Source organism: Macrobrachium nipponense, chromosome 16 (genome assembly GCF_015104395.2).
Source record: "Macrobrachium nipponense isolate FS-2020 chromosome 16, ASM1510439v2, whole genome shotgun sequence".
NCBI lineage: Eukaryota > Metazoa > Arthropoda > Malacostraca > Decapoda > Palaemonidae > Macrobrachium > Macrobrachium nipponense.
The window spans coordinates 58,179,581-58,186,543 of NC_087209.1; positions in this window are offsets into that span (position 1 = coordinate 58,179,581).

Here is a 6,963-nt window from a genome sequence, read left to right on the forward strand (position 1 = left end):
CATTTGACGCTTCCAGTTTACTCTTGCATATAACTGCATCAATATAATTTGACGGCAAGATGGCACAGCACAGTTCACAGCAAAAAAAAAAAAAAAACAAAAAAAAAAAAAAAAAAATTCTGAGTTATGGGAAAAATGTGCAACAACGTGAACCTCTTTATTTTACCATTTAGCAACAAATAATAATTTAAAGATCTGCATGAAGCCTGCTGGAGTTCAAACAAATAACACCACCTTTCAAACATTATTATTATTATTATTATTATTATTATTATTATTATTATTATTATTATTATTATTATTTTTTCATTTTTTTGCTCTATCACAGTCCTCCAATTCGACTGGGTGGTATTTATAGTGTGGGGTTCCGGGTTGCATCCTGCCTCCTTAGGAGCCCATCACTTTTCATATTATGTGCGCCGTTTCTAGGATCACACTCTTCTGCATGAGTCCTGGAGCTACTTCAGCCTCTAGTTTTTCCAGATTCCCTTTCAGGGATCTTGTAATCGTGCCTAGTGTTCCTAAGATTATGGGTACAATTTTCACTGGCATATCCCATATCCTTCTTATTTCTATTTTCAGATCTAGATACTTATCCATTTTTCCCTTTCTTTCTCTTCAACTCTGGTGTCCCATGGTATTGCGACATCAATGAGTGATACTTTCTTCTTGATTTTGTCAATCAACGTCACGTCTGGTCTATTTACACGTATCCCCCTATCTGTTCTGATACCATAGTCCCAGAGGATCTTTGCCTGATCGTTTTCTATCACTCCTTCAGGTTGGTGTTCGTACCACTTATTACTGCAAGGTAGCTGGTGTTTCTTGCACAGGCTCCAGTGGAGGGCTTTTGCCACTGAATCATGTCTCTTTTTGTACTGGTTCTGTGCAAGTGCCGGACATTCGCTTGCTATGTGGTTTATGGTTTCATTTTTCGTATTGCACTTCCTACATATGGGAGAGATGTTATTTCCGTCTATCGTTCTTTGGACATATCTGGTTCTTAGGGCCTGATCTTGTGCCGCTGTTATCATTCCTTCAGTTTCCTTCTTGAGCTCCCCTCAGTAGCCATTGCCACGTGTCATCGCTGGCTGGTTCTTTAGTCTGTCTCATGTATTGTCCGTGCATTGGTTTGTTATGCCATTCCTCTGTTCTGTTTGTCTTTCTCCTGTCTCTGTATATTTCTGGGTCTTCGTCTACTTTTATCAGTCATTCTTCCCATGCACTCTTGAGCCACTCGTTTTCACTGGTCTTCATATATTGCCCCAGTGCTCTGTTCTCGGTGTTGACGCAGTCCTCTATGCTTAGTAGTCCCCTCCCTCCTTCCTTTTGTGTTATGTATAGTCTGTCGGTATTTGCTCTTGGGTGTAGTGCTTTGTGTATTGTCATATGTTTCCTCGTTTTCTGGTCTATGCTGCGAAGTTCTGCCTTCGTCCATTCCACTATTCCTGCGCTGTATCTGATTACTGGCACTGCCCATGTGTTTATGGTTTTTATCATATTTCCGGCGTTGAGTTTTGACTTGAGTATCGCCTTGAGTCTCTGCAGATGCTCTTACCATACAGCTTGATGTCGTCCATGAACTTCAGATGGACGACATCAATTCTGTTGCCTCTTTTCTTGAGTTGGTACCCAGCATCCATTTTCTGCAGTACTTTTATTATTATTATTATTATTATTATTATTATTATTATTATTATTATTCAGAAGGTGAACCCTATCATATGGACACCAACACAGGGGCCACTGACTTGGAATTCTTTGAGCTCCCAAAGAATATGACGGTGTTCATTCGAAAGAAGTAACGTTACAGAAGGTGATGGGAAATACAGAAAGATCAGTTATTGGATAAACAGACAAAACAACAACTTAAAAATGAACAGGCAATCATAAATTATTGTTATGGTAACAGAGTGTTACTGTTTTCACAGTAGATTAATGTGTTGTGTAGCCAGTCCAGCTTGGCCCGTATAAGAGAAGATAACTGACTATGGAATGTTACCGAACATAACAAGATAATCTCCTCCATTACCGATTTAATAAGTCCGCAAATCTCCGCCTCGGTTAGGAAAAGCACAAACTCACAAGCAGTTTCCTTGTTGGACGAGCGGTTTACGTGCACTCTTACCGATTCGGCAGTCCCGAGTTCGATTCTCCCACTCTGCCAACGTGGAATCAGAGCAATTTGTTTCTGATGACCAGAAATTAATTTCTCGATATAATGTGGCTCGGATCTCACAATAAGCTGTAGGTCCCGTTGCTAGGTAACCAATTGGTTCCGCCACGTAAAAACATCTAATCCTTCGGGCCAGCCCTAGGAGAGCTGCTGTTAACCAGCTCAGTGGTCTGGGTACATTAAGGTATACCTAACATATCATATATATATATATATATATATATAGTCTATATATATATATATATATATATACACATATATATATATATAATTCATCAGGTTATACCAGCAAAGGTCCTCTCCAGTCTTGAGAGCACCAACGTTGCACAAAAGATATCCCGATCGAACTTAATAATCTGTTATCGTGGGGGGATAATGGTACCATAATGGTACCATGACGTCCCTGAATACACACGAAGGCCATTAGTAACACGCACTAATTGCCACCATCATAACGCCCGCCAGCCTAAAAATAAGAAAATAAAAAAATTCTCGAACCTTCTGAAATGACTGGCCTTCATTCAGCTGAGGAGGCCTAACTCATCTACTTCACACAGACGAAAAGTAAAACGTAAACAAAGTTTGCCGTCGTGCTTGCAGGCTGGCTCCTCATTGCTTGAAAGAGCGAGTTTGCTTACTTCCGCTCTGCTTTGGAACAGTTTCCCTGCGAACGTCTTCCAATTGAAACTTCGAGAAGTCAGGCGAGGATGCAATGCATTACTACCATAATATCATTCTCTCCGCATGTTGATACATTTTTATTTATCGGTTAATTAATTTTTTTTTCTTTCCACATTTCCCTATACCTCCTCTTACTTCATACTAATGAACGCCATATTCTTTGAGAGCATGAATATCAAGTCCTTGCCCCCTTTTCCACAAGGTTCGAGAGCTTTTAATATTATTTATTAAAGATCATCAACTCTCACATGCTATATTATAGTGGACCTGCAACCATTGTCATCGACACGGAAAACTGTGCCCACTAGTAATAATAATAATAATAATAATAATAATAATAATAATAATAATAATAATAATAATAATATTCCAATAATTATATTCTTTGGAACCTTGAACTGCTACTCAATAGCCACTGTGGGCTTGTTCCATTTGAATAGGGTTCATCTTCTGAATATAATAATAATGATAATAGAGAGCCACGTGATAAACACAGCACTACTCTAATAATCACTAAATACTGGCCTTGGTCTTTGAAACCAACCTCTTTTCCTTGCAATATGCAAATTTTTTTTTTTTCATTTTTTTTTAGAGCTGTAAAACCATTCTGAACGAGTCCTACTCACTGAATACTGCCATGTTTTCTTATTTACTTTCATGGACAAGTTTTTTCTTTTTTCTTTCTTTCTTTTAAGAACTAAACATTGTCAATTGAAAATGCTAGCAAACATATGTATACAGAAATTATGTATGATAAATTCGTAAAGTAACTAAGTCTTCGGGCATAGCCAGCCCCGTTTCATGGGCAGAACCAGCTCCGTTTCAGGGAATCCCTTATTACCCCCACCCACTTCGGAGGGAGGGGAGGAGGTAGGATGAAACCTCATTATGAACCATCTTAGGGGTCCCCACTATAACCCTGCGAAGTTTCATGCCCATCAGACCAGCCGTTTGGCCGTGATTGAATGACAGACGGACGGACAGACATAAAGCCCATTATAGTAAGATTGTCGCTAAACATTGCCTAGAACTTTGGGCCAGCGCTGAAAAAATGAAAAGTTACAGTCAAATATTATAGCCAAAACCTACTAAATGATATTTCAGCTGAAAACAACTGCATCAGTTTCAATCCATTCTCGAATGTCTTCAGCTTTCACATTTGTTCAGTGCTCTGGGCGAATCCTTTGCCGATTTACGACTGATTTGTGAAATTTAGACTGTCAAGCCAAACACTGGGGACCACTTTTGTCAACTCTGCGCTTACGACAGTGTAAAGAAGAAGTTGGGGTGGTTGAACAGAAAGATTATCATCATTATATTCAGTAGATGAAGCCTATTCATATGGAACAAAACCACCACAGGGGCCACTGAATTGAAATTCAAGCTTCCAAAGAATATTACGGTGTTCATTAGAAAGAAGTAATAAGGTAATGAGACAGCCAGAAAGAAGAGATCACTTAATGAATAAACAATTTAGAAAATTAAAGTAAAATATTAAAATACAAGAATTGCTTTGGGGAAGTAATGCATTGCATCTTCGCCTGAACTTCGGAAGTTCCTGTTGCCCTAAGAAGTGAAAGTCAGAGGTGTGGGACAGCAAGAATGAAGGAAGAAAACGGGAATGGAGGAAGTTCAGGGCTAAGCTGCCTCAGTGGCGTGGCCGGTATGGTGTTGGCGTACCACCTCGGTGGCTGCGAGTTTGATTCTCTGACATTCCATCGAGGTGTGAGAGATGTGTATTTCTTGTGATAGAAGTTCACGCTCGACGTGGATCGGAAGTCACGTATAAAGCCGTTGGTCCCGTTGCTGAATAACCACTGGCTCCATTCAACGTGAAAACGCCATACAAACATACAAACAAACACGATGTGGATGGATGGGGGGGGGTGGGGGGGGGGGGGGGGGGGGGGGGGGGGGGGGGGGGGGGGGGCGAAGGGACGCAGCAAATATACCCATTAGGAACGCCCACCCATGCAGGGTCCCCTAATTAATCTTAACGGGTCCTGCCCATACTCAAGGCAGCTGAAATCTGTACATAAGCCGGTGATATCGGAGGGGCGGACAATCCAGGGCTGCTGTGGGAGCAAGAGCCCGTGCCAGCAAAGGTGACGCCAGCACCAGAGGTCTAAAGAACACCCTGCACAAGAGACACTTTCTTCTCTCCCTTTGGCTAGAAGAGAAAAGTTTGAGAGGGAATCTCTCACTAACTAGAAGGGGAAAACTTCGCGAACAAAGAGGAACTCCGCGAAGTTCCTACTGCCTATAACGGTATTATAAAAGCCTTATGGAGGGATCTATGCGCTCCATTACTGCTAGACTTCATTAAGGGAACGCTGCGAAAAAAATACACGCGCAAAAATAGACTAACGAGCGATACCTATTTTTTTTTTTTTCATTTTCTTTCTTGCGCTTTTTTTTCCGTCACTCTTTTTTCCCGCTGTTCTTGGGAAAACTGTATATAAAGTTCATGGACCGAATGAGAGCTATAGTAAATTTACATCAACCGTGCATTTGATGTCTAGGCCAGTCCCTTACGACGCTCCTGATTGGTTGTTAAGCCAATCTCAGGGCTGGAAACTCTCAGTCTCTCGAGAGAGTTCACATAGGCAGGGTATATGTTCCACCTCTCCTGAAACACGTGTCCCTCAGGAGAGGTGGAACATAGAACCTACCTATGTGAACTCTCGAGAGAGACTGAGAGTTTCCAGCCCTGTGATTGACTTATCAACAGCCAATCAGGAGCGTCGTAAGGGACTGACCTAGACATCAAATGCACGGTTGATGGGAATCTACTATAGTAAGAGGTCCTCCTGAATTTTATGGAATCTTTCGCCAATTTCGCTTATGGAAATTTTTATATATATCGTTCTATAGTTTGTAACGACAAGCAAGAAGAGAATAGTTTAGCTTAATAAAAAAAAAAAGTGGATCGCTACATTATCATTTAAAGATGAATGAATATCACTGATGAATGATATTCACTAGATGTATGATCTGAAATCGAGCAATGTTTGGGACACTCGTGAATAATCCAGAGGGTTGAGGGTCAAGACTGCGCTAATTTTGAGATTTTACACGGGAAAGCTTCAATTACCGTAGGTATCATAAGTATATCTTCAGTTAATACGTTTCACGCATATCTAATTCTGGCATTTAATATAAGCTACTAAATGCAAGAAATAGATATTAAAGAATGCGGGTGTAAAGGGCAGATAATAAGACAAAAATAAACTTCTGTCGAAATAATAATAATGGACTATGGTATCAGAACCGATAGGGTGATACGTGCAAATAGACCAGACGTGACGTTGATTGACAAAGTCAAGAAGAAAGTATCACTCATTGATGTCGCAATACCATGGGACACCAGAGTTGAAGAGAAAGAGAGAGAAAAAATGGATAAGTATCAAGATCTGAAAATAGAAATAAGAAGGATATGGGATATGCCAGTGGAAATCGTACCCATAATCATAGGAGCACTAGGCACGATTCCAAGATCCCTGAAAAGGAATCTAGAAAAACTAGAGGCTGAAGTAGCTCCAGGACTCATGCAGAAGAGTGTGATCCTAGAAACGGCGCACATAGGAAGAAGAGTGATGGATTCCTAAGGAGGCAGGATGCAACCCGGAACCCCACACTATAAGTGCCACCCAGTCGAATTGGAGGACTGTGATAGACCCCAAAAAATTATTAAAATACTAATTAATAATAATAAATAGAAAACTACGAATATATTGTCTAACGGTTGGCGTAGGTGAAAACACTGCAGTTGGTCCTATGATTTAAACGAACCCTGGAGACAAATTCTAAAATATGGATAAATCTGCGAAAAATGGCCGAATGGCTTCTAAAAGTTTTGTCAGGAATGGCTGACTTACGATTTTAGTTTTAGAACAGAATGGAATTTAGGCCAAAGGCACAGCACTGGGACCTACGAGGTCATTTAGCGCGGAATCGGAAACTGACAGAGAAAAAGGGTTCTGAAGGTGTAACAGGAGGAAAACCTCAAAGCAGTTGTTAGGAGAGGGTGGAGGAAAGTAAGATAGAATAAAGCGAATATGAACGGAGATACAGGAAAAGGAATGAAAGGGGGTTGCAGCTAGGGA